General features: G+C 35.7%; 1 pseudogene; it reads left to right on the forward strand.

Moving 5' to 3' along the window:
- The first annotated feature begins 1462 nt into the window (after positions 1–1462).
- The window catches only part of LOC116868905, a 32395-nt pseudogene continuing 6083 nt past the window's right edge, over positions 1463–27774 (forward strand).

The raw sequence follows: 27774 nt of genomic DNA on the forward strand, positions 1-27774 counted from the left end.
GACGGTAAGGGTAGCTTAAATTATTTAGCTACTATTTTATTCCTATTATAGGATGGTTGCATTTCTAAAACCTGAGAGTTTTTTTCTTCTTCAGGAGGAATTGTTCCATAGATTGGTATTGATTTGGTGTGTCCATGGAGTAGCCGAGTTCATGATCTTCCTATGTCACCATCTGGACCAGAGCTCTCTAAAGCTCCAGTGTTCTTTTGCATAAACTAATGATTCCAGCTTCCTTTAATTAAGGGAATTATAGCTTTGACATCCACAGTATTCATTGGGAACTCTAGAAAATTCATCATTCCAGAAATGTTATGAAGACCCATAGTTGGACAGGGACGAAGCAAAGTCCAGGACTGGCACCAAGATTTATAGGCATTCAGCTATCTGTAGGCTTACACCTCATCAGGAACACATTTTCATTGGTCTGTGTTGCTCATATACTTGGGCTACAATTTTTTTCTTAAATATCTTTGTTTCTGCATAATAATTGCTTGATTCTCATGACTATGCTTTTGCCTTGGTGTTCTGGTTGAAACTCTTTCCTGAAGCTGGAGACCGGTCCTGACCTCCAAGCCCCAAATAGCGTTTGCCAGTCCCTTGCTCCAATACCACAGTTCTGGTCCTCAAAACTACCAGCTGGCTAGAGCAAGGTAAATGCAATGATTGCTAGTAATGAACTCAAGCTCTCCAAGTGAGTGAGTGAGTGAGTTAGTGGGTTAGTGAGTGAGTAAAGGAAAACTCAACATGAAAGAAAACATTTGGTAGAGTTGTCAGTGATTCTTGACCCAAAACTAAGTCTTTTCTAGAACATAAGAACAAGTCAGCTTTCATCATTTTGATCCTGCATGCAAAAAACAGAAATGAAATATTTGCAGTGATGTCAGCTGGCTTTGAAATCAGCAGACCTTGGCTCACACCATTCACCAAATTGACACATTTATTGGAAATGATGTTCAAATCAGCTTATAGTAGGAATGGGAAAAGCAGCTTTTGCTTCTCTGCAAAGAAATATACAACAGCACTTCCTTTGGAATTCACATTCATGCTTGACATTCTAAGCATGGAAATGTGCAGAAAGATGAAGGCATCCTATATTCAAATTTAATTGATTAATTAATTTTTTGGCCATGAAGCTATCTGTAACAGCAGGTGCTGATTGATCTAATGACAAGTGTACTTATGTTTACCCATGGAGTGTCCTGTTTCACTGTGAAGTACTTCTGTATAAAAACTGAAGTTAATTAAATTAAATCCATACATTTTAGGGTTTGAAGGTGGTTTACTAATAAGATATTGGTAAAGTACATATAGACCAACCTGTAAAGAGGTTGGTCTTTGGTGCAGGGGCTCTCCCATCCAAACATTTACTCTCTTCAATCATCACTAGTCCAGATCTTGCAGAGACTCCTGTAGTGCTGACCAGTTAAAAATCATGGTCTAAAGTTCTTTTCCATCTTGCAGGATGGTGTGTGAAAAAGTTGAGACGTCAGATATTAATAAGAAGAAACCTTAAGCCAAGATAACTGATGCTGGTGGCAAGGTGGAGAAGAGTAACCTCAACTCTACAATGCAGAAGATGGGGAAAACCCATGGCAGCCGAAACCATGTCCTAGTCAGAAGGAAGTGGAAGATATTCCTGATTGGCCTTGTATGCCACAGAGACCTTGTACAAGAGGAAATACTGAGCAGCTAAAACGGGTTGAAAAGCAAAAGGAGAAGATTTCTGGCTACCGTCAGGAAAACGGTTATTGGTTACAAGAATGGTGGTACCCAAGTGGTTACATTTTGGAAAATTTCTGGGTATTACCCTACTGAAGGTGAGCCTCAGAAGACATTGAGCCATGGTGCGGTGGGAGGTGGGGGGGCTGTAAGTCAGAAGGTGAGAAAACTGTGAGCTAGCATCACTCCTGGCACCATCTTGATCATCCTCACTGGGAGCCAAAGAGGCAAGAGGGTGCTTTTCCTGAAGCAGCTGAACAGTGGCTTGTTACTTGCAACTGGATCTCTGGCCCTCAATTGAGTTTCTCTGTGTAGAACACACCAGAAATCTGTGATTGCCACTTGCACCAAAATCAATATTGGCAATATTAAAATCTTGAAACATCTCACTGATACTTACTTCAAGAAGAAGAAGCTGAGTACACCCAGATGCCAGGAGGGTGAGGTCTTTGTCACAGGGAAAGAGAGAAAGGAGATTACAGAGCAGTGCAAAGTTAGTCAGAAAGCTGTGGACTTGAAATTCATCCCACAATCCAAGTTGTTCCTCAGCTTCAATGCTACCCCCCACTCTGTGATTTCTCTCACAAATGGAGTTTATCCTTCACAAGTTGGTGTTCTAAATAACGGATCCATTAGAAACAAAAAGCATGGTCTCAAGAAAAAGAAAAGACAGGAAAGGGAAGGGAAAGGACTGGAAGGGAAGGGGAAAGAAAGACACATATGGGCATTAGAACAGCAAAATTCTGGAGATACTCCTTCTATAGTCATTGTCAAAAAATATGTATTTATTTTAAGATGAGAATTCCAAGTTAATAATACAGGGACGAACTTCAGGGGAAAAAAGGGCCAGTTCACAACACCACCACATCCCTCATGTATTTAGTGTTCAATGTTGGAAAGAGAATTTCATATACTTTACTATAGTCTTTAACCTGCAATTAACAGAACAATTAAGCAGTACAGAAGCTATGCTTGCAGGACACATTCGTCATATTTAAAACTGTTCTATAATTTCATAATTTGATACATTTCTCTTGGGATCCTAACATTTGACAAAAATGTCATTTACCAGAGAATCTTGCATAATATTTATTGTCCCTAGAGATGCTGGTTAATAATTAAGTTATATTTAAAGAATATTTGATCTCATATTTCTGTAGGTAAACTCTAAGAACTATCATGGCTTGTGCCTAACATTTCTCTATGAGTACATGTTAGAGAAGGGAACAAGTACAAACAGGGTTAAGTTCAGAAAATATAAGCACAAGGTAAATCATGTGGAAGAAAAACAAAGACCACAAATACCAGGTGGGACAAATTTGCCTTTGTGCAAACATTTTAGGACAAATTTAGAAATGGTCATACTTAACCACAGGATAAGGGTGAATCAGCACAGTGGACCACAAGTAATAAAAACAAGTGTGAAACAATGAGCTGTGAATGGGGAAAATACTGAGCTGTTACCCTTTTTGATTAGCCCAGTCTTCACCAAAAATAATAAATTCCATTGATCCATGGAAGGAAGCTTAATATAACAAGTACTTTTAAATGCTGGGTCAATTTCTGTTTTCTGCAACTAAGAAATGTAGAAATAAATGAATTAAAATAAAAATTATATCAAAATCATTCTTCATATTTATTAACTCAAGCTTAATAATTGCATATTTCAACCTTCTATTTCTATTTTAATTATGTTAATAGCTTTTGGTGTTCTCTTTTTTTTTCTTATGTCAATTTTCATTTTATATTCCTTTTGGAATGTATCTATTTATGCTTTTTTCAACTGTATAACTAATCAATTTTATATATTATTTTTGTTTTAATCTCTGTTGTGTCTTTGAAATTATATATGTATACATACTTATGAAAATATATTCGACAATGTATTTCTACATGAATACTTTCTATAAGAAAGTAGAAACAAGATTAAGTTCATACTGTAATTCTAAATAATTTTATTTTTCTCTCCCTACTCTATTTCTTGTCAATGTCTGTTTTTGTTGTTGTTGTTGTTGTAAAGAATTTAGTTATTTATTTGACAGAGAGAGAGAGATCACAAGTAGGCAGAGCAGCAGGCAGAGAGAGAGGGAGAAGCAGGCTCCATGCCGAGCAGAGAGCCCGATGTGGGGCTCGATCCCAGGACTGTGAGATCATGACCTGAGCTGAAGACAGAGGCTTAATCCACTGAGCCACCCAGGTGCCTCCAATGTCTGGTTTTTAATCTGTAAAATAGTTTCTCTAATTTTAATTTATTTATGTTTTTAATGTATTTATTCACTTATGTCTACCTTTATTTTTTAAAATTTTCTTCTATTTTATTCCAGTAGGATCACCCAGTTATTGGTGTCTCTTACTCTTATTTTAATACACATATTTACAATTATAAATTTCCCCATAAGTATTGTTTTGATTTTAGTTGTCAAATTTTGACATGTAGTAGGTTTGTTTTCATTAAAATCTAAAGTGCTTCATAAATTTCTCTTTACACAAATTACCTTTGATAGTTTTTTATTGTACAGACCATAGGCCATCTTTACAGCTATCCTTGGTGATTAACTTTTAAATATTTTTGCTTAGCTTTTACTGACTCCATCTATCATTATAGGAAAGAAATATTTTTGACTGCACAGATCATTTTCTTCATCCAAGTTCTATAAAGCTTTCCTTAGTAATTTTGAAAAAGCATTGCAAGATTAATACTTTTCTCATATTATGAAAAATAACATATTTTTCATCTTTTCATCATTATGTCATCTGGATCTATTGTTTTGAATTTTTTGTTTTTTGACCCATGTGTCAGTCAGGTTTTAGTTGTGGAAAGACATTGCATTTGATGTATTTCAAGATAGAATAGTGTTGGAAACTAGACACCTGGCATATCTCACATATCCATTTATCTTGAAGAATTCTGGACTTATTTTTCTTACTGGACTACATCTTCCAAGATTTGCCAAGAGAGTCTTTATATGAGTTTAAAATTTCTGAAACTCTGTATGCTTAAATTCTTTTTGTGTCTTCACTTCTAAATGGCAGTTGTGTGGGATAAAAAAATTATCTTGACTTGAGTTTCTTTTCCTTCAGCCCTATAAAAATATTACTTATTCTCCTACTCACTCAGCTATTGCTAATGAGAAAGTTGAAATAAATCTGTATCTTGTTTTTTTATGGATGGTTGGCTTTTTCCTTCAGGAAGATTTTATCTTTTAAATCTTTAGTTATAACATAATGTATCTATATGTAGAAATTTTAGAATCTGTTTTGTATGGCAGCACTGGAAACCTTTCAATCTGAATTCACTTTTCCTTAACTAGGAGAAATTCTGAGTCAATGTTCCATGAGTCTATTTCCTTAAATATTTTATTTTCTGCTCTTTTTTTTTTTCAAAAAATTTTTATGTATTTCAGGGAGAGAAAGAGGGGCATGAGCAGGGTGGAGAGGCAGAGGGAGAGGGAGAAGCAGGATCCCCACTAAGCAGGGAACCCAATGCTGACTGGCTCCACCCCAGGATCCTGAGACCATGACCTGAGTGACCTCAAGGCAGATGCTGAACTGACTAAACCACCTAGGCACCCCTCTTTCTTTCTACTCTTACTTTTGTGTGAGGTCTCTTAATTTAGAGATCACAACATTTCTGTTTTATCACCCATATGTTTTTTACTTTCCTTAATATTTCTCTTTGCGGCTTCCCAATGGTCTCTGAAAGATATTAACCCAATATTCTAATGCTTAAATTTATGTTGAGCTCTATGCAGACTATTCTTCAATCCATCCACTAGATTTGTATCAACTGCAATATTTCTCAGAGGCTATATTTACAGTTGGCCTTTCTTCATGACTACTTCTTTCTTAGTTTTATACATATGCTCCCTCACATTTTTGACAATATTTTTTAGGCTGATTCTAAATTTTTGCTCTCCTTCTTTATTAACTTTGCTTTGTCTGGGATACTCTACGCAGTCTTTCCTTCTCTATCTAAAATTGTGTAGTGCTCACAGTTTGATTATTACACTTTGTGAAAAAATATTATTTCAAATATTCCATCAGGTACCTTGGTTCGTAATTTAGACCTGATGGAGGAAGTGATGACTACTGGGTATTTAGCCTAAAGATACAAACGTAGTGATCCAAAGGGGCACGCACACCCAAATGTTTATAGCAGCAATGTTCACAATAGCCAAACTATGGAAAGAACCTAGATATCCATCAACAGATGAATGGATAAAGAAGATGGGATGGACACACACACACACACACACACACACACATACACACACAATGGAATACTATGTAGCCATCAAAAATGAAATCTTTCCATTTGCAATGACGTGGATGGAACTAGAGGGTATTATGTTAAGTGAAATAAGTCAACTGGAGAAAGACAACTATATGATCTCTCTGATATGAGGAATTTAAGACGCAGGACGGGGGTCATGGAAGGTAGGGAGGGAAAAAATGAAACGGATGGGACTGGAGAGAGAGACGAACCATGAGACTCTTAATCTCAGGAAACAAACTGAGGATTTCTAACAGGTAGGGGTAAAGGATCTGATGGCTAGCTTATGGACACTGGGAAGGGTATGTGCTATGGTGAGTGGCTGTGAATTGTGTAAGACTAATGATTCACAGACCTTTACCCTTGAAGCAAATAATACATTTGATTAAAAAAAAAAAAGAATATTGTGATTACATAATGTACCATCCAAGTCAGGACATTTTTGAATGAGAAAGAGTATGTTAACATAATTAAAATCAGGGAGACCTTGGTGGCTCAGTTTGTTAAGTGGCTGCTTTCAGCTCAGGTCATGATCTCAGGGTCTTACAATCGAGCCCTCAGTCGGGGTTCCCCGCTCAGCAGGGGTTTACTTCTCCCTCTCTCTCACTCATTCTCTCTCTCTTTTTCAAATAAGTGCAAAAAATCTTTTAAAAATAATTAAAATCATGCAATTTTATTAAATAGTTATATAATGATGACATGTTTTACTTTACTATGGATCTGCAAATAGTTGTTTTCACAAACTATTTTCAACGATAAAGTTATTTCAAAAATAAAATTGCCTACATTAAATTTTGAAAAATTGGTTCATTTTTATTGCTTAATTGAACATTAATTTAAAAAATACCATAAGCAGAATTGCAGAATCATTATTCTGGATGTATGTGTTTATTATACATATGATATATAATTTTATATATATTTATATATGTTACTTATGTATAAATCAAATGTCTTTAATAAAATAGAACTGATATATATCTGGGAGTATATTTTTAAAATATGCTTTAGTTATTTTTACATTTTTATAAAACTCATGTAATCTTCAAACTTTTATTTTATGTTTAAAAAAATTAAAGATAAGGGAAGAAGTCAAGATGGCAGAGAAGTAGCAGGCTGAGACTATTTTAGGTAGCAGGAGATCAGCTAGATAGCTTATCTAAAGATTGCAAACACCTACAAATCCAACGGGAGATTGAAGAGAAGAACAGCAATTCTAGAAAACAGAAAATCAACACTTTCTGAAAGGTAGGACTGGCAGAGAAGTGAATCCAAAGTGATGGGAAGATAGACCGCGGGGGGAGGGGCCGGCTCCCAGCAAGCGGCGGAGCAACAGAGCACAAAAGCAGGACTTTTAAAAGTCTGTTCCGCTGAGGGACATCGCTCCAGAGGCTAAACCAGGGTGAAGCCCACGTGGGGTCAGCGTGGCCTCAGGTCCCGCAGGGTCACAGAAGGATCGGGGGTCTTTGAGTGTCACAGAGCTTGCAAGTATTAGAACAGGGAAGCCGGCTACAGAGACAGAGCTGAGGAGTGAGCTTTCAGCTTGGGGTTACCTTGAACTGGTTACGGGTTCGGTGAGCTCGGAGCGTGGCCGGAGGCCAGGGAGATGGGAGTAAATGCGCGCTGTTCTCTGAGGGCGCACTGAGGAGTGGGGCCCCGAGCTCTCGGCTCCTCCGGGCCAGAGACTGGGAGGCCACCATTTTCATTCCCGTCCTCGGGAACTCTACGGAAAGGGCTCAGGGAACAAAAGCTCCCGAAAGCAAACCCGAGTGGATTGCTCAGCCCGGCCCCTGGTAAGGGCGGTGCAACTCCGCCTGGGGCAAAGACACTTGAGAATCACTACAACAGGCCCCTCCCCCAGAAGATCAACAAGAAATCCAGCCAGGACCAAGTTCACCTACCAAGGAGTGCAGTTTCAATACCAAGGAGAACAGCGGAATTCCAGATGACGAGAAAGCAAAGCACGGATCTCATGGCTTTCTGCCCATGATTCTTTAGTCTTGCAGTTAATTTAATTTTTTTTTTCTTTTTCAATTTTTGTTTCACTCTTCTTCTGCTAAATTTTTTTAACTTTTACCCTTTTCTTTTTTTAATGTTTTTTAATTAGTTTATCTAATATATATATTTTTTTTTCTTTTTTATATTTTTTCTTTATTTGTTTTCTTTTTTTAATTGTTTCTTTTCTTTCTTTCTTTCTTTTTTTTTTCTTTCTTTCTGAACCTCTTTTTATCCCCTTTCTTCCCCCTCGAGATTTGGGATCTCTTCTGATTTGGTTAAAGCATATTTTCCTGGGGTTGTTGCCACCCTTTTAGAATTTTACTTGCTCCTTCATATACTCTTATCTGGACAAAATGACAAGGCGGAAAAATTCACCACAAAAAAAAAAGAACAAGAGGCAGTACTGAAGGCTAGGGACCTAATCAATACAGACATTGGTAATATGTCAGATCTAGAGTTCAGAATGATGATTCTCAAGGTTCTAGCCAGGCTTGAAAAAGGCATGGAAGATATTAGAGAAACCCTCTCAGGAGATATAAAAGCCCTTTCTGGAGAAATAAAAGAACTAAAATTTAACCAAGTTGAAATAAAAAAAAAGCTATTGATGAGGTGCAATCAAAAATGGAGGTTCTCACTGCTACGATAAATGAGGCAGAAGAAAGAATTAGCAATATAGAAGACCAAATGACAGAGAATAAAGAAGTTGAGCAAAAGAGGGACAAACAGCTACTGGACCATGAGGGGAAAATTTGAGAGATAAGTGACACCATAAGACGAAACAACATTAGAATAATTGGGATTCCAGAAGAAGAAGAAAGAGAAACGGGAGCAGAAGGCATATTGGAGAGAATTATTGGAGAGAATTTCCCTAATATGGCAAAGGGAACAAGCATCAAAATCCAGGAGGTGCAGAGAACCCCCCTCAAAATCAATAAGAATAGGTCCACACCCCGTCACCTAATAGTAAAATTTACAAGTCTTAGTGACAAAGAGAAAATCCTGAAAGCAGCCCTGGAGAAGAAGTCTGTAACATACAATGGTAAAAATATTAGATTGGCAGCAGACTTATCCACAGAGACCTGGCAGGCCAGAAAGAGCTGGCATGATATATTCAGAGCACTAAATGAGAAAAACGTGCAGCCAAGAATACTATATCCAGCTAGGCTATCATTGAAAATAGAAGGAGAGATTAAAAGAATCCAGGACAAACAAAAACTGAAAGAATTTGCAAACACCAAACCAGCTCTACAAGAAATATTGAAAGGGGTCCTCTAAGCAAAGAGAGAGCCTAAAAGTAGTAGATCAGAAAGGAACAGAGACAATATACAGTAACAGTCACCTTACAGGCAATACAATGGCACTAAATTCATATCTCTCAATAGTTACCCTGAATGTTAATGAGCTAAATGCCCCAATCAAAAGACACAGGGTAACAGAATGGATAAAAAAACAAAACCCATCTATATGTTGACTACAAGAAACTCATTTTATTTTAAAGATTTTTTTTAATTTATTTGACAGACAGATCACAAGTAGGCAGAGAGGCAGGCAGAGAAAGAGAGAGGAGGAGGAGGCAGGCTCCCTGCTGAGCAGAGAGCCCAATGCAGGACTCGATCCCAGGACTCTGAGATCATGACCTGAGCCGAAGGCAGAAGCTTTAACCACTGATCCACCCAGGCGCCCCCAGAAACTCATTTTAAACCCAAAGACACCTCCAGATTTAAAGTGAGGGTGTAGAAAAAAATTTACCATGCTAATGGGCATCAGAAGAGAGCAGGAGTGGCAATCCTTATATCAGATCAATTAGATTTTAAGCCAAAGGCTATAATAATAGATGAGGAAGGACACTATATCATACTCAAAGGATCTGTCCAACAAGAAGATCTAAATATCTATGCCCCTAACATGGGAGCAGCCAACTCTATAAACCAATTAATAACAAAATCAAAGAAACACATCAACAATAATACAATAATAGTAGGGGACTTTAACACTCCCCTCACTGAAATGGACAGATCATCCAAGCAAAAGATCAACAAGGAAATAAAGGCCTTAAATGACACACTGGACCAAATGGACATCACAGATATATTCAGAACATTTCACCCCAAAGCAACAGAATACACATTCTTCTCTAATGCACATGGAACATTCTCCAGAATAGATCACATCCTCGGTCCTAAATCAGGTCTCAACCGGTATCAAAAGATTGGGATCATTCCCTGCATATTTTCAGACCAGAATGCTCTGAAGCTAGAACTCAATCACAAGAGGAAATTTGGAAAGAACCCAAATACATGGAGACTAAACAGCATCCTTCTAAAGAATGAATGGGTCAACCAGGAAATTAAAGAAGAATTGAAAAAATTCATGGAAACAAATGATAATGAAAACACAATGGTTCAAAATCTGTGGGACACAACAAAGGCAGTCCTGAGTGGAAAATACATAGCGGTACAAGCCTTTCTCAAGAAACAAGAAAGGTCTCAGGTATACAACCTAACCCTACACCTAAAGGAGTTGGAGAAAGAACAAGAAAGAAACCCTAAACCCAGCAGGAGAAGAGAAATCATAAAGATCAGAGCAGAAATCAATGAAATAGAAACCAAAAAAAAAAAAAAACAGTTGAACAAATCAACGAAACTAGGAGCTGGTTCTTTGAAAGAATTAATGAGATTGATGAACCCCTGGCGAGACTTATCAAAAAGAAAAGAGAAAGGACCCAAATAAATAAAATGATGAGTGAAAGAAGAGAGATCACAACTAACACCAAAGAAATACAGACAATTATAAGAACATACTATGAGCAACTCCGCCAACAAATTTGACAATCTGGAAGAAATGGATGCATTCCTGGAGACATATAAACTACCGCAACTGAACCAGGAAGAAATAGAAAGCCTGAACAGACCCATAACCAGTAAGAACATTGAAACAGTCATCAAAAATCTCCAAACAAACGAAAGTCCAGGGCCAGATGGCTTCCCGGGGGAATTCTACCAAACATTTAGAGAAGAACTAATTCCTATTCTCCTGAAACTGAGGCCAGCATCACCTTGATCCCAAAACCAGACAAGGATCCCATCAAAAAAGAGAACTACAGACCAATATCCTTGATGAACACAGATGCAAAAATTCTCACCAAAATACTAGCCAATAGGATTCAACAGTACATTAAAAGGATTATTCACCACAACCAAGTGGGATTTATTCCAGGGCTACAAGGTTGGTTCAACATCCGCAAATCAATCAATGTGATACAACACGTTAATAAAAGAAAGAATAAGAACCATATGATACTCTCAATAGATGCTGAAAAAGCATTTGACAAAGTACAGCATCCCTTCCTGATCAAAACTCTTCAAAGTGTAGGGATAGAGGGCACATACCTCAATATTATCAAAGCCATCTATGAAAAACCCACCGCAAATATCATTCTCAATGCAGAAAAACTGAAAGTTTTTCCGCTAAGGTTAGAAACATGGCAGGGATGTCCATTATCACCACTGCTATTCAACATAGTACTAGAAGTCCTAGTCTCAGCAATCAGACAACAAAAGGAAATTAAAGGCATCCAAATCGGCAAAGAAAAATTCAAACTATCACTCTTCACAGATGATATGATACTATATGTGGAAAACCCAAAAGACTCCACTCCAAAACTGCTAGAACTTGTACAGGAATTCAGTAAAGTGTCAGGATATAAAATCAATACACAGAAATCAGTTGCATTTCTCTACACCAACAACAAGACAGAAGAAAGAGAAATTAAGGAGTCTATTCCATTTATAATTGCACCCAAAACTATAAGATACCTAGCAATAAACCTAACCAAAGAGGCTAAGAATCTATACTCAGAAAACAATAAAGTACTCATGAAAGAAATTGAGGAAGACACAAATGGAAAAATGTTCCATGCTCCTGGACTGGAAGAATAAATATTGTGAAAATGTCTACGCTACCTAAAGCAATCTACACATTTAATGCAATCCCTATCAAAATACCATCCATTTTTTTTCAAAGAAATGGAACAAATAATCCTAAAATTTATATGGAACCAGAAAAGACCGCGAATAGCCAAAGGAATATTGAAAAAGAAAGCCAAAGTTGGTGGCATCACAATTCTGGACTTGAAGCTCTATTACAAAGCTGTCATCATCAAGACAGCATGGTACTGGCACAAAAACAGACACATAGATCAATGGAACAGAATAGAGAGCCCAGAAATAGACCCTCAACTCTATGGTCAACTAATCTTCAACAAAGCAGGAAAGAATGTCCAATGGAAAAAAGACAGCCTCTTCAATAAATGGTGTTGGGAAAATTGGACAGCCGCATGCAGAAAAATGAAACTGGACCATTTCCTTACACCACACATGAAAATAGACTCAAAATGGATGAAGGACCTCAATGTGAGAAAGGAATCCATCAAAATCCTTGAGGATAACACAGGCAGCAACCTCTTCGACCTCAGCCACAGCAACATCTTCCTAGGAACATCACCAAAGTCAAGTGAAGCAAGGGCAAAAATGAACTATTGAGATTTTAACAAGATCAAAAGCTTTTGCACAGCAAAGGAAACAGTTAACAAAACCTAAAGACACCTGACAGAATGGGAGAAGATATTTGCAAACGACATATCAGATAAAGGGCTAGTGTCCAAAATCTATAAAGAACTTAGCAAACTCAACACCCAAAGAACAAAGAATCCAATCAAGAAATGGGCAGAAGACATGAACAGACATTTCTGCAAAGAAGACATCCAGATGGCCAACAGACACATGAAAAAGTGCTCCACTTCACTGGGCATCAGGGAAATACAAATCAAAACCACAATGAGATATCACGTCATACCAGTCAGATTGGCTAAAATTAACAAGTCAGGAAATGACAGATGCTGGCAAGGATGCGGAGAAAGGGGAACCCTCCTACACTGTTGGTGGGAATGCAAGCTGATGCAACCACTCTGGAAAACAGCATGGAGGTTCCTCAAAATGTTGAAAATAGAACTACCTTATGACCCAGCAATTGCACTACTGGGTATTTACCCTAAAGATACAAACATAGTGATCCGAAGGGGCATGTGCACCCGAATGTTTATAGCAGCAATGTCTACAATAGCCAAACTATGGAAAGAACCTAGATGTCCATCAACAGATGAATGGATAAAGAAGATGTGATATATATACACAATGGAATACTAAGCAGCCATCAAAAGAAATGAAATCTTGCCATTTGTGACGTCGTGGATGGAACTAGAGGGTATCATGCTTAGCGAAATAAGTCAATTGGAGAAAGACAACTATCATATGATCTCCCTGATATGAGGAAGTGGAGATGCAACATGGGGGGTTAAGGGAGTAGGAGAAGAATAAATGAAACAAGATGGGATTGGGAGGGAGACAAACCATAAGTGACTCTTAATCTCACAAAACAAACTGAGGATTGCTGGGGGGAGGGGTGTTGGGAGAAGGGGGGTGGGGTTATGGACATTGGGGAGGGTATGTGCTATGGTGAGTGCTGTGAAGTGTGTAAACCTGGCGATTCACAGACCTGTACCCCTGGGGATAAAAATATATTATATGTTTATAAAAAATAATAAATAAAAAAAATTAAAGATGCCTTCAGTTGATCTTTTTTCTGCTGGTCATAATAGCTTTTATTACAATATTATTGATTATATTCCCTATGATATCCTTTTCATATGGCTGCCTATTCAGAGACTGCATATTCAAAGTCTCTCAACAGATTTTTTTTTCATATGACTGCCTATTCAGGTCATAATATTGTTAATTGAGTAAGGTATCCCAACAGATGTTGAAACACCCAAAAACCTCAGAGGAAATAATATTAAATGGAGAAGGTCAGTGGTGGGGTGGAGTTACTGGATAATTTGTATTGAAGAAAGCATGGGATGTGATGAGCACTGGGTGTTATATGCAATTGATAAATTATTGACCACAATGAAAGAAAAATTAAAAAGATATTAAATGAAGAAGATTCTCAATTCCAATTTTTTATTAAAATGTATAAATTCTTTGTCTCACCATTTTTATCTCCATTTTGAGTATATTTTTTCAACAAATATTTTTATGAGTCAAAATTTATAAAATATGTTTTTAAAGTCTATTATTATTTGGAATGTTTTAGCAAATATAGATGCTGGAAATCAGAATTCCATTCCATTTACTAGTATAGAATATAAACTTAATTAATGGATACAAGAAATCCATTGAGAGATTCTTCCCACAACATGACATATTCCAAATCACAATAATAAAATTTCAAACTTGTAAACTCTTCAACCTCTCATAGATTAATTTGTTCATCTTTTTTCTTATTTTTTAAAGGAATACTTTTCTTAAAGATTTTATTTATTTATTTGCTAGAGAGAGAGCGGAGGAGAGCACAAGTGGGAGAGGCAGGCAGAGGGAGAAGCAGACTCCATACTGAGCAAGAATCTGATGGGGGACTAGATTCCTAGGACCCTGAGAACATGACCTGAGCTGAAGGCAGCCACATAACTGACTAAACCACCCAGGCATCCCTTAAAGAATATTTTAATATCTTTCTTTTTGAAGGCTTTCTTTCCAATAATTACAATGCAAAACCACTTCCAAAATTTAATTGACAATAACTAGCAAAGACAAGTGGCATCTACTGCTGTGGCACGGGCATTTTTTGTATTAATAACAGCTTTGTCACCGTATTTTTGTAGTTTATTCACTGTGCATATATAGAAATGTTTGCAAATTTCAACAACCTTCTTATATTTATATTTAGATTGCTAGAGTACTGCAGTTTGCATGACAAAATTATGAGTTTTGTGTGAATCACTGCCAATTCCAAGTACATTTGTATTCCAATGCTTTCCTAATTCAGCAAGAGTAATGTTTGCGCCATGATGCTGTGCTCTCAGGAAATTAATATTCTTATCACTGCAAATAAAAATTTAATTTTCAATGGTGAATCCCTAACTCAACTTAATATACCATTCAAATTTTCAAAAATTTGATTTAGTAGCTTGGATTAAAACATCAAACAATTACTGGAAATAAATGTTTTTCTCTAGTTGAAGCATCATATGATAATATTAAATTGGTATTTTTTTAAAAGATTTTACCCATTTATTTGACAGAGAGAGAGATCACAAGTAGGCAGAGAGGCAGGCAGAGAGAGAGGGGGAAGCAGGCTCCCCGCTGAGCAGAGAGCCCTATTAGGGGCTCAATCCCAAGACCCTGAGATCATGACCTTAGCTGAAGGCAGAGGCTTAACCCACTGAGCCAGCCAGACACCCCAAAATTGGTATATTTTAAATGTTTAAAAATCTTCTTTTGCTAATAAAGGCAACTCATTGCCTACTATCGCATCACTTTTTACAAATGCATAAAAAACTTGGAATAAAATATGAGTGTAATTTAGAACAGCCTATTGTTTTAAGTGAAGCCATGCTTTACTGAGTGATATATAAATGCAAATGTTTCACCTTCTATCAAGGAATCAATGGAACTACTAAAGTTTGAAGTAAGTGCTGATGTTTTTTCAGCAGGTTTTTTTTTGGTTTGTTTTTGGTTTTGCATGTGGCTATTGACTTAATCCTGATGATAGATATTAAATATCAACAAATATTTTTGCAAGTTACATATTCACCCTCAACTTCCTTTAGAACTGCAAATGTAGTACATAAATTGCTCTTAGGCTGGCAGTTTTGCTTTTTGAGCTCATTACTGTGAAAACGCTGCTTCCACTGGAATTGATCTGTTGGACTCAGAGAATGAACACTAGATGACTATAAATGGGAGATCAAAGGGACACATTCTAAATAAACTATGACTTCTTAGAGGAAATCCAGTCCCCGTGTTATCTTCATAATTTTTATTTTGAACACGTAAGAGAGAGGGAAATGATTAACCAATCTAATATTCTCAAAGGTTGTTTTGCTGGTGTCCTAACTTTTTAAACATGTCTTCAAAAAATAAAGCAAGAAAATGAAAATCTTCCAAGAAATATGCCCAGGAACTATTGCAAAGTCTCAAAGTAAAAAACAGAAGAGAGAAAAACCCTTTATTAGTACTCTGGAATCTGAAAAGACTTGTCAAAATGCCTTCATTTTGCAAGTTAGATATCTGTGTTTTCTTATGAGACAGTGCCCACTTTGAACTGCCTAGTAAGTGCTGGGGCCAGGGCCTCATGTAATTCCTACTTCTGTAACTATAACCAACCATGTTTTAAAAATAATGGTTGAGGGGTGCAAAATGAACTGGGGGATTTCAGTTGGTTGAGCATCCAACTCTTGATTTCAGCTCAGGCCATGATCTCAGAGCTGTGAGATTGAGCCCTGAGATTGAACCTGCTTCAGGTTCTCTCTCTCCCTCTCTCCCTCCTCTCTCCCACTCTCTTAAAAAAATGATAGTTGAAATTAGAAATGGTTGAATTACCCTTTAATTTCCATAATGTCCCTCTATCTTTCTTTAATATCTTATCCCTGAATTGTGATTATGGGGACTTTGCACTACAAAAACCTCCCTATAGCATCTCCAATCTCATAAATTTTCCCTGATAATCAAAAGAAACATAAAAAATGTAGAAGACAGCAAATGCTTAACTTGGATCCTACATATAGCCCATACCAGCCTTCTCTTTATTAAAATTAAATCATATTGCCACTATATTTTGTAAAAGTATATAATTATTTTAGAAATGAGATTTTTACTTTTTAATGAATATTACTTTTAGAAAGAAATCATTAAAAATAGTCTATGTAAAGCAGGTTTGAGTCACTTTTCATTGAACTGAATACTAATTCCTTAGTCAAGCTTAATAAATCTTTCAAAGATGAATTTTTATTAATCAGAACTATATATAAAGATAGCCTTAGTAAGGCATTCATAATAATAACAAAATTTATAGCCTCCCATTAGTTACCAAAATATATCCAATATAGAAATTAAAGATAGAGGAAATAAACCATTTTTGGGGGGTTCAGAAAATTAAAAACTAGCTTAATACCTCAAAACTCAGGAATGATTTTAATTTTTAACCTGAGTTATTTGGATAAATACCTGTTTTCACCTCCGCATAGGTTATAGAACTCCTAATGTCCAAAATATATATTTTAAGCAATAACATACTAATCTTTATAATACTATCATTAAAGACCCACATAATTTCCTCAGGCAAGATATGGAAGATAACAGAGAGTTGAGAATGGCTCACACATATGCAACAAAATTCATTTGACAGAGAGAGAAATCAAGACAACTAGCTTTCAACCTTTGAAATACTTCTTACACTCTAATTCACATATTCATTTATTGATTTATTGTTTAAAAATGAACAAAACCATTCTAATTGTAGAATGTTGTATCTCAAGGAAGGTGCAGCCAGAACTATTTTTGACTTTTACACAAATTTCAAAAAAGATTGAAACTAGGGTACCTGGTTAAGCCTCCAACTCTTGAGTTCGGTTCAGGTCATGATCTCAGGGTTGTGAGATCAAGGTCTGAGTCAGGCTCTGCTCTGGGCATGGAGCCTGCTTAAGAGTCTTTCTCTCCCTCTGCCCCTCCCCCACAGTCTCTGCACTCCTCTAAAAAAAAAAAAGGATTGAAACTGAAGCAAACAAATATGACTAAGCTTCATATACAAAAATCATTTGAATAGTGAGGTAATAGCTAAATTATATGTAATTAACTGTTTTTAGCGTCCCCTTATTGAAGTATATGTTTCAAATTATCTTCTACCTTTCAGTGTCCTATCAGTATATAAATGAAATGGTTAGATGTACAGAGTTTAAGTATCTTTTAATGCTTATAGCATCCACGAAGGTGCTGTTTACACCCTATCAAGCATTCTACGTAAATTGGGTTTGTTCATTTTTAACAATGGCAATACTATTAGAAGTGGAAGTGTTAAAAAAAAAAAAGTGGAAGTGTTATTGGGGAATGAAGATTATCAGCCTTCCCCTAGAAGAGTGCATGTCTTGTTTTTCCAATTGAGCTTATGAATTTGGAAATGTGCATGTATACTCTGTATCTTGTTTGTCCTTATGCCCGCTGACCTATGTGTAAGATTCCTTATGAAAGTTAGAAGTGAAATACGCGGCAATGGCAAAGAGCCAAACTTGCCAGCCCACGGGGAGATCAAACCTGGGATCTGGGCCTTATTAGCACCATGCTCAAAGTAAGTGGGTTAATCATTCACAGACTAATTGGGCTCAGAACACATTAGTTAACTTGTTTTTAAGTTTCTCCTAGCTTAATAACATATACAGATAAGCAATTAATAAATACTTTCTTATTATAAAGTGTTTAAATGCAATATTTAATATTAAATATTTATAATTTGTATTGTTCTCAAACTTGTGTTTTTAATTTTCCACATGTTAATAATGTAAAAATTATTTTAGATATTTAAATATAGATGTTTTCATTGCTTGCAAACTCCTTGACACAAATAGTTTAAAGAAGTTTACTATTAGTTTTATAAACAGAAGTAGGGATAAATGACCATTACTATGAAAAATTGACAAAACAATGTCCCCCACCCCCTGCTATATGATTTCCTATTGAAAGTATTTTTAGGACACACAGTCCCAACATCCGACACTGACACCGGGAAAATAACAACCCTACACTATCACTAGGTAGAGCATCTAATTTTCTGATGAGGAAAACTAACACAATTTAGCAAAGAAGAAAGTTCATTTGGGGGAAGAAAATTACTTTATGTGTTTAAGTATGTATGTATGTACGTATGTTTTAGGAATATTATAAGAAAATCCATGAGGTGAGAAATGAAAAACTGTAAAAGGAAAGGACTGCAATAAGGCTCACAATTTTTAATAAATGTACAGGATTTCTTGGTAGGGAGAGGAATCTAGCAAGTAGGGAGGATTATAAAGTGAGGAATGGAAAAATTGTCTGAGGACTTTTTAACAGTGGGATAATATAATAGGAAATTTTAAACCAATGGCTTTCTGGTGTAATAATGCAAGTTCCAATGAACTGAGGTCCTACATAGGAAATGCTCTAGCCCAGGACACTGGAACCTCAGCCAACAATGAATAGATCTAGGGACTACTCAAACTTCATCCTGGTAGCATGGCAGCAGAGCCATCCACTAACCAGCAGCTCTGATTTCTGTTACTTTACTTCCTGTTTCTGGTTTTTGGATCTCAAGATTACCCATAGATCCATAGATTCTATAAACTAATAGCGACCTAATAAATTCATTTTTTGCTTTGGTTTTTTTGACTAATACAGCTTTGGCAAAAGTAAATGAAAAGCCATGAAAGAGTATAGAAAGCAGTCATGGTGCAAAAGCAGAAAATTGGAGATGACTATTGAAAAGTGAGCCTTTGGGAACTCATAGATACCTCGAGAGGACCAGTGTTGACTCATCACCTGGTGTGGTGAAGCTCTGGTAAGGTCCTGCTGGTTATCTGTGGCCAGGACCACTGTGATTAGCTATGCCACACTGTGATTGTTCATGGCCTGTACCCTGCCACTTCTTAAGTCCTTTACATATCACTGCTGAATAGGATGTTAGATTTCCTTGGTGTATGGGATAGAGCTATCCGAAATGACAGTGTCTGAGCTACTATATAGATTTTACCTGCATAAGGTAAGCAATTGGACTTATTTCATTCCATTCATCTAAGGAGAAAAGATTCTATACATTTATATTTAAAATGAAAATAATGCAACAGTACAGAGGAACACAGCCTCTTGTCAGTGACCACTAAATAATTACAGTTCATATCTTCATATCTTCAAATACATATGGGTGTGTTTACATCAACTTAATGACCTCTTAAGAGCTTTATACACCTTTATTACTGTTTCTTGTATATTTGCTTTGAGTCCAACAGTAGAAACAGAAAACTCTGGACAATAGTAATTATCCTCAAACATTCTACCCAAATTCTTGAAGAGATGAATGTCCTTATATTACTAAAAACAATCATATACGATTCTTCATAGCAACAATGAGAATGCTGGGCTGGCAGTGTCTGGAAAGAGGTTTCACATATGTGAAACCATGAATTCCTCTATTTACTCCCCATATTCCTAAAGGGGTCATTCAAGGTGGAAAGCTGCATCTAAAACCTGAGTCAACTGTGTGTGTCTTCACTCACCTACTGACTGGTTTATGAGTTCCTCAAGGCACTCTTTTTCCTTGGTACAATTGTTTGATTGACAGCTGCAGGAAACAGTATGATTTTTGCCATATGCTTGTCTGCAAACATTGCATTCTTCTCATTGCAAACAGTTCTGTAAAATGAAAACAGTTTCTTTCATTCAGAGCTGTTTTTGTGTGCAGAGATCGAGTAATGCCCTTTTTAAAACCCTTCCTCAGTTTGAGACCACTTTTTGCTAGTGAAGCATTTTTTTTCTTCTTCATTTTGAACTGGAAGTTTTGTTCTCTGATGATACTTGTTGGTGCCCAAAACGTAAAGAAAATCATAGGGAATAAAATAAAGCTCTCTTCCTTTGATGTCTATCCAAGAGCATGAAAAAACTATCACTTCTTTCACCTACAATTCCTTTAATTTAGTCCCTCGACTGCTAAGAGATGACAATTAAAGCATTCAGGGTCTAAAATAGAACCAAAAATATAATAAAAAAAACAAAAGAAGCATTCAGAAAAATCATTTTTAAGATTTCACCATGGTAACAAAAATAAGATTAAGTTTGTGTCTCAAAAAAAGTAGTGCAATAAAGCACAGATATAATTGTCTTAATAATTCATGCTTAAATACTTTAGCCTATCATATATTTTAGGTTTTCCTGATAATTCCTTATTATAGTTTTAATTTTGTGTCATAAAATTTGAAATATAGTAGGTTCTAACTTGCGTCAGTATATACATTCCATTTCTCCTGGAAAGACAGAATGTTCTTAATTCTCTCAAGTTTAGGTCATCTTAATTTAAATAATAATCCGGAATGCATGGGTCGCTTAGTTGGTTGAGCATCACACTCTTGGTTTTGGTTCATGTCATGATCTCAGGGTTTTAAGATCAAGCCCTGGGTCAGGATCCCTCTCAGTGCAGAGTCTGCTTGAGTTTCTCTCTCTGCTTCTGCCCCTCCCCCCATTCAGGTGCATGCCCTCATAAATAAATTTAAAAAATAAATAAAAATAAATAGATAGATAAAAATAATAAAAATGTCATTATAATAATGTATGTTTGTCTAGGTGGAGAAAGATTATGTAATCTGTAATGCCAGAAATGAAGTGTGTCAAATGATAACACCACTCCCTATATATGCCATTTCTCCTTTTTCTTTTGCAAAAAGCCATTTTGCTTATGAATGAAAATAGTATTTGCAGAATATTATTATGGAAATTTGTGGCTCTCTTCTTGATCATCAGAGCATTTAAATACAATGTTTTTTGAAACATTTTAGAGGAATTATGTTAAATTTATAAAGTATAGAGAAATATATTAATCTGTTGTGTGGAATTATAAAACATGTGTTCCCTGGTAGCCTCACCACCACTGTGTTCTATTTCTATACTTTTTGCACCTCAGATTCTAGAATTTTTGAACAGGAAATCTTTCTTTTTTTCCACCAAAATGGTTATTACAAAGGACAAGTAAACCAATCGAAGTAAAATTTTGACTAAGACATATTTTTCATACATGGTGCTATATTTAGTTTTTTTACTATATTTTTTATTATTAAAATATAGTTGTTATTGAACACAAATGGATGTTAAGATTAATATTAAATAATGTGTATCTGTGAACATTTTCCTTGACCTCATTGTAGAATGTTTGGGGAGTGCTATAACTACCCTAGCACCTATCTCAATGTTTCTCGAATTGTGATCCTTAAAACACCCCTATCTGACATACACGGGCTTTCTTATACATTGACATACATTATTATACTTTAGTTTATGGATACCTAAACTAGAGCAAGGTCTAGAGCTCTACTCTAGACTCAAAACAATGTGCTAAACATAGCAGGTGTATTTTTAGAAAACTCTTTAAAATCTTGGAAAATGAAAAAAGTTTGTGAATATCTATCCTTAAATCCTATACCACTTAACAAGTCCTTTTTTAAAAATACTTTTCACTTATTAACAACCAGAAATGGAATGGTAAAAAGTGGCTTTAAAGCAATGTCTAAAGTGGCCTTTCATATGGTCCAAAAAGATTTTATTTTGTTACACGTACATAAATTATTCACATTTTTGTTAATAAATAAATCAAAACATTTTTATGAACTAAAACTATTTTAATATTAAACCTGACTGAATATACATTATAAAATATGTATTATAAGGAAAATTATTCTTTTGGTATAATAACACTTGATACATAAGCATATTTACAATAATCTTAATTTACAATAATCTTGGTTATTTTGGCCTTTGAAAATTTAAAAAATTAGTTTGTTGTTGTTGTTTATGAGTCAATGATGAATAGAGTAAGTCTGCTACATAATATTCCTGCTTTGATTTGAATAAAGCACATGCTGTCGAGTTCCTAGTTGCAGTTAAGACAGAGCAATCATATGCCAGCATATCTTTACTACTGATTTCAACTAAACACTCTGAACAAAAGAATATGTAAAGCAACTGTCACAAGACATGGAAAGTAATTCCAACAGAACGTCTCATAGGAAAATCAAAACTCAAAGAATGAGAATGGGGTCCTCTGTAAATCTGCTAGTCAACAAAAACAATCAAAATACTGACAATATTTCAAAATCTACTTTTTCAAAACTCTAGGTATTAAATGAGTTTTGAAAAACAACAACAACAGAGGAGCATTTACTCAAGAAAAACTGCTGACCCTCAGGGTAAACAGTGGAATTTGCAGCCTTTTTTTTTTTTTTTTAGGATTTATTTATTTATTTTAAATAGAGAGAGAACACCTGTGCTTGAGCATGGGGCAGGGAGGAGCTGAGGGAGAGGGAGAGAGGAAATCCTCAAGCAGACTCCTTGCCAAATGCAGAGCCTGATGCAGGACTCTATTCGGGGTTCGATCCCAGGATCCTGAGATCATGACCTGAGCTGAAATCAAGAGTCAGCCACTTAACCAAATGAACCACCCAGGTGCTTTGAATTTGTAACTTTGTAGCTTAGCTTATTCCTATCCCTCTTTCTCCAGCTTCACAGTAGTCTTCAATGCCAGCAGTCTCATCACTATGGCAGCTGTTAACATAGGCTGGCCACCACCAGAGGGGAAAGAATGAGACTGAAGACTTTAAAAATATTCATCCTCAGAACAGTGTCACCATTTAGTAGGCCTTTCAGGTCTCTGGAAAAGGTGATCTTGCTGAACAGGAGAAACCCTATCCCAAGCATTTGTTCCCCCAAATCACCAGCACTTGTTCAATGCAGCATTTTTTTAAAGTTGAGTACTCTCAACTTTCAAATATCTCAACTTTTCAACTCTCTCAACTTTCATGTACTCTCAAAAGTATATGGCCAAACTGTAGAAAGCTCTCTGGAATGAGATATCCATAGAGAACTTTGAAAGCTCGGATGTATACCTGGAAAACTAGAAAGTCACATGCATGTGCAGGACTCTGGATATGTCCACAAAATGCCTAAGATGATTCCCATCTCCCATCCCTGGGTGACCCTGAGGCCCTGAAGAAGTGAGAAGTTAAGGCTAAACTGGAGTTGTAAACTTCCTGAGCACTGAGCTTTGTATCCAACACACACTCCACAAGCCCTCAGGAAAGTCTGGAAGATTTACAGTTTCAAGACATTTGAGGAAATCTGTGTATACTTATTACCTGACCAGGGTAAACCACGTAGATACTACAGTGGCTGCTCAGTCATTCGTACATGCACCATATGGGAGATTACCTCTATAACAGAAGTCATCCAACGGGAGAGTAAGTACTATAAAATTTTGCCTAAATTGAGTTGTAATGATCAGTGACACTATGTTGGACCCCAAAGGCATTAGATCAATCTTATCTTACTGACTAGGGTTGTTATGAGAAAATTATCTTAGTCTCCCCCTTATGGTTCCAGGCAGAGGCTGTGCCATCACGAGTACATCCTGCTGTATTTGAATAAGGCTTCAGACCAAGCAAAAGTGCGTACAGAAACTTAAGAAAAAAGGCCTGACCATTTATTTAACTCGTTGGGTCCAGGACCTTGGAGGGCATAGTTGAGGTCATTACTATAGGTGAGCTTCATGGTGCCCTTTGGATTCCTGTTGATACAAATATTAATTAAAAGCTATATGAGAGAAATTGAACAAATTTCATCCCAGACACTGTGAGTAAAATTAATCAGAGTGGTTGATAGGGGTGTTCTTGTGAGAAAATGCAGCTGAAGCCAAGAAAATATGGAAATCATGGATGAATTTTGGTGCTAAATGATTCATCATGGGTCTCTCATGCTCTGTATATCACACAAGAAGAAACGCTACTTTTAATCCAGATTATCATTTCAAAGATGTTTTACAACAAATGGCTTTACGGCTTTACAAGATGGAGCTAGTGTCTCCTGCTAGAGCAAATAGAAAGGTTATATACTCCTCAGTATAATAAGGATAACGTACCATTTTGAAATGAAGGATAGATAGATTCAAACCCAACATAGAAGATATGGGTTTCTCAGCTAAGATTAGCTGTGTCATCTGCCTGGGCCCCTCTCCATCACAGAGAACCAACAATATAATTCTCATGGAACTTGCTGGACCATAAGTGATAAAAATGCCTTGTTTCTGACTCAGAAATCTATCTTCTATCAGCATCCATGGAATATATCTAGGAATATTTTAGCTTGCAAGTAAAGTAGAATATGACTTTTAAAGGTTCTTGGCAAACAGATAAAACCTAGAAATTAGTAAATTATTTTGATCAAATATTTAACACATTTTCAAGAAAGATATGTATTCATAATAAATTCAAACCGAAGTCATCTAATTGACACAAAACAAAAAGCCAAGGAAACTTTTCATTTGCTAATAAGAAAATGCCTGTGGCAAAATGTGAGTGTTATTGAAAATAAAGTGTCTGGGTTCTTGTGGAAACTAACTTTCTAATAATTAATATTAAACTGCATTTTCAGCAAACAATTTTACAAACATTATTTATCTGATCTAAAAATGTAAAAGTAATACGTATTTACTTTTTGAAAAATAAACTTTCACCTAAAGTTTCAAAATAGGGGCGCCTGAGTGGCTCAGTCAGTTAAACATCTGACTCGTGATTTCGGCTCAGGTAGTGATTTCAGGATTGTGAGATCAAGCCCCACGCAGGGATCCTCACTGGGCATGGATCCTGTATAAGACTTTTTCTCCCTCTCCCTCTACCCCTTCTTCCCCTCTCTAAAATAAATAAATAAGTCTTTAAAAAATAAAGTTTCAAAATAAATATACAAAAATTAATAGATGGATAAAATCTACAAAGGAGATAAATAATCAATATTGTTACACAATATAAATTGTATTCTAATTCTCTTGAACAAAAGCAGTTTACCAAAGCCTTACTTTTTTTTTTTTTTCTTTTAAAAAAGATGCTAGGGCACTTTGGTTCACAGCAAAATTGAGAGGAATGTAGGGAGATTTTCTTTATGCCCTTTATCCCCACATACACACAGCATCCCTCATTATCAACATTCTCTCATGCATTGGTACATTTGTACCATTGATAAACTCACATTGACACATCATAACCACCACAGTCCCTAGCTTTATACCAGGGTTCACTTTTGCTGTTGTACATACTCTGGGTTTGGACAAATGTATAATGACATGTGTCCACCATTATTTCAATTCCTCTAGTTGAATACTAAGAGGTGTGATTGCTGGGTCATATGGTTAAGGTACATTTAGTTTTATAAGAAACTGTCAAACTGCCTTCCCAACTTCCCAATTTTTCACCGGCATCAAAAAATTAGGTTTCCTCTCACTCTACATCTTTTCCAGCATTTGCTGTTGTCAGAGTTCTGGATCTTATCTATTCTAATAGGTGTAGTACTATAAAATCTTACTTTTTAAAAACCTCGATGTTTTTCATTCCTAATTGGTACTTTCATTTGGCAGCAAGGAATTAGAATGACTGTCCCTATACTTCTTAAATATTTTGCATTGTCAATTTTTTTTAATATTTTCCATTTTTTAAAATATTTTCCATTTTAATCAACAAAGTAATAGTCCTAATTTTATAACTTTGTTATTGTTAAATACAGTATACATTTTAAAAATTCACCAAGGAAAATGTAACTGTATAACCACAACCAAGGTCAACAACACACAGGATATTGCCTGAACCCAAGATGCCTTCTTACTATTCTGTTCCAGTCTCCTTTTTTTTTTCTCCTCCATATGATGATAATTACTTTCTTACTTTTCTTTATTTGTTTGTCAACTAATTATATATCCAGAAGCATTATAGTTTACTAGGGTCCTTTAAAAATATTATATAAATAAAATCATAAAGTGTGCATTCTCCTGGTTACTTTACAGTTTTATTGAGGTATAACTGATGAATAAATTATAAGATATTTAACATGTCCAACATGAGTATTTGATAGATATATCAAAGCATTTTTAGGTTTTTGAGGTTCATTCATGTTTTAGTTCTGAGTTAGTTTCAACAAATCAATTATTCTCCTCATTATTGTCATATTTTTCTGGTTCCTTTCATGCCTTATAATTTTGTACTGAGTGCCAGACACTGTGATTTTACCTTGGATGTTCGATATGTCCTTAAATACTTTTGCAGTTTGTTCTGGGACAAACTGTTTGGAAACAGTTTGCTCATTTTAGGGCTTCCCTTTATAGTTTTGTTAGATGGGAATGTAACACCTGATTTTTTTCCTACCAAAGTACTATTAGAAGATTCTGAACTTGATGCAATTTGAATGTTCTCTCCTGTGGCTGCTTGGGACTTATAAATGACACTAGATGAGTCCAGGGAGTTGTTGTATCTGATCCTTTCAAGTGGTCTTTTTGCCAGGCTCAGGTAGGTTTCTTATATGTATGTGCACCTCAGAAATCAATGGAAAAATTCAGAAGAGGAACTTCTTGAGGTCTCTGGAGTTTGGTCAATGTGTAGCTCTCTGTTGTCTAGCATTCTTCCTTATGAATTCCAACCTTCTTGGCCTCCCAGATGCCTAGCTCTGTCTCCCCAATGCAAGGAAACCACCTGCTTCTTCCTAGGCTCACCTCCCCTTCACTGTAGCTTTGATATACATCTCATATGTAATTTAAAAAATTAACTCAAATGATCAAATAATTTATTATTAAACTATAAAACCCATCTAAGAAAACAGAAAATCTGGATGACTTTAATTTGGTGATGAGTTTTTAAATATGACATTAAAAACATGATCCATGAAAAACCATTGATGAATTGGACTTTCTAAAAATTTTTAAAAAACATTTATTCTGTGTGTTCAGGGCACTATTAAGAAAATCAAAGAAAACCATAGAATGGTAGGAAATATTAGCAAATCACATATAAATATCACATAAAGAACACATATGCAGAATACATTAAAACATCACTTAAAACACACAAAAAAATAAAAAATAAAGAATTCAAAAAGGACAAAAGATATAAATAGACTCTTCCCCAAAAATAACTTACAGAAGACAAATGAGAATATGAAAAGATATACAACATCATCAGTCATTATAAAATGAAAATTAAAATTACAGTGAGAAAACATTTCATACATGGCTAAAAATGCAAAACAATAACAACAACAACAATAACAACAAATAAATGGATGATATCAAATTCTAGGGAGGAGGAGAGCAAAAGAAAATTTAATTAATTTGGGGTGGAAATACAAAAT

Source organism: Lontra canadensis, unplaced genomic scaffold, assembly GCF_010015895.1.
Source record: "Lontra canadensis isolate GAN:19392208 unplaced genomic scaffold, GSC_riverotter_1.0 scaffold1, whole genome shotgun sequence".
In the NCBI taxonomy this organism is placed as follows: Eukaryota; Metazoa; Chordata; class Mammalia; order Carnivora; family Mustelidae; genus Lontra; species Lontra canadensis.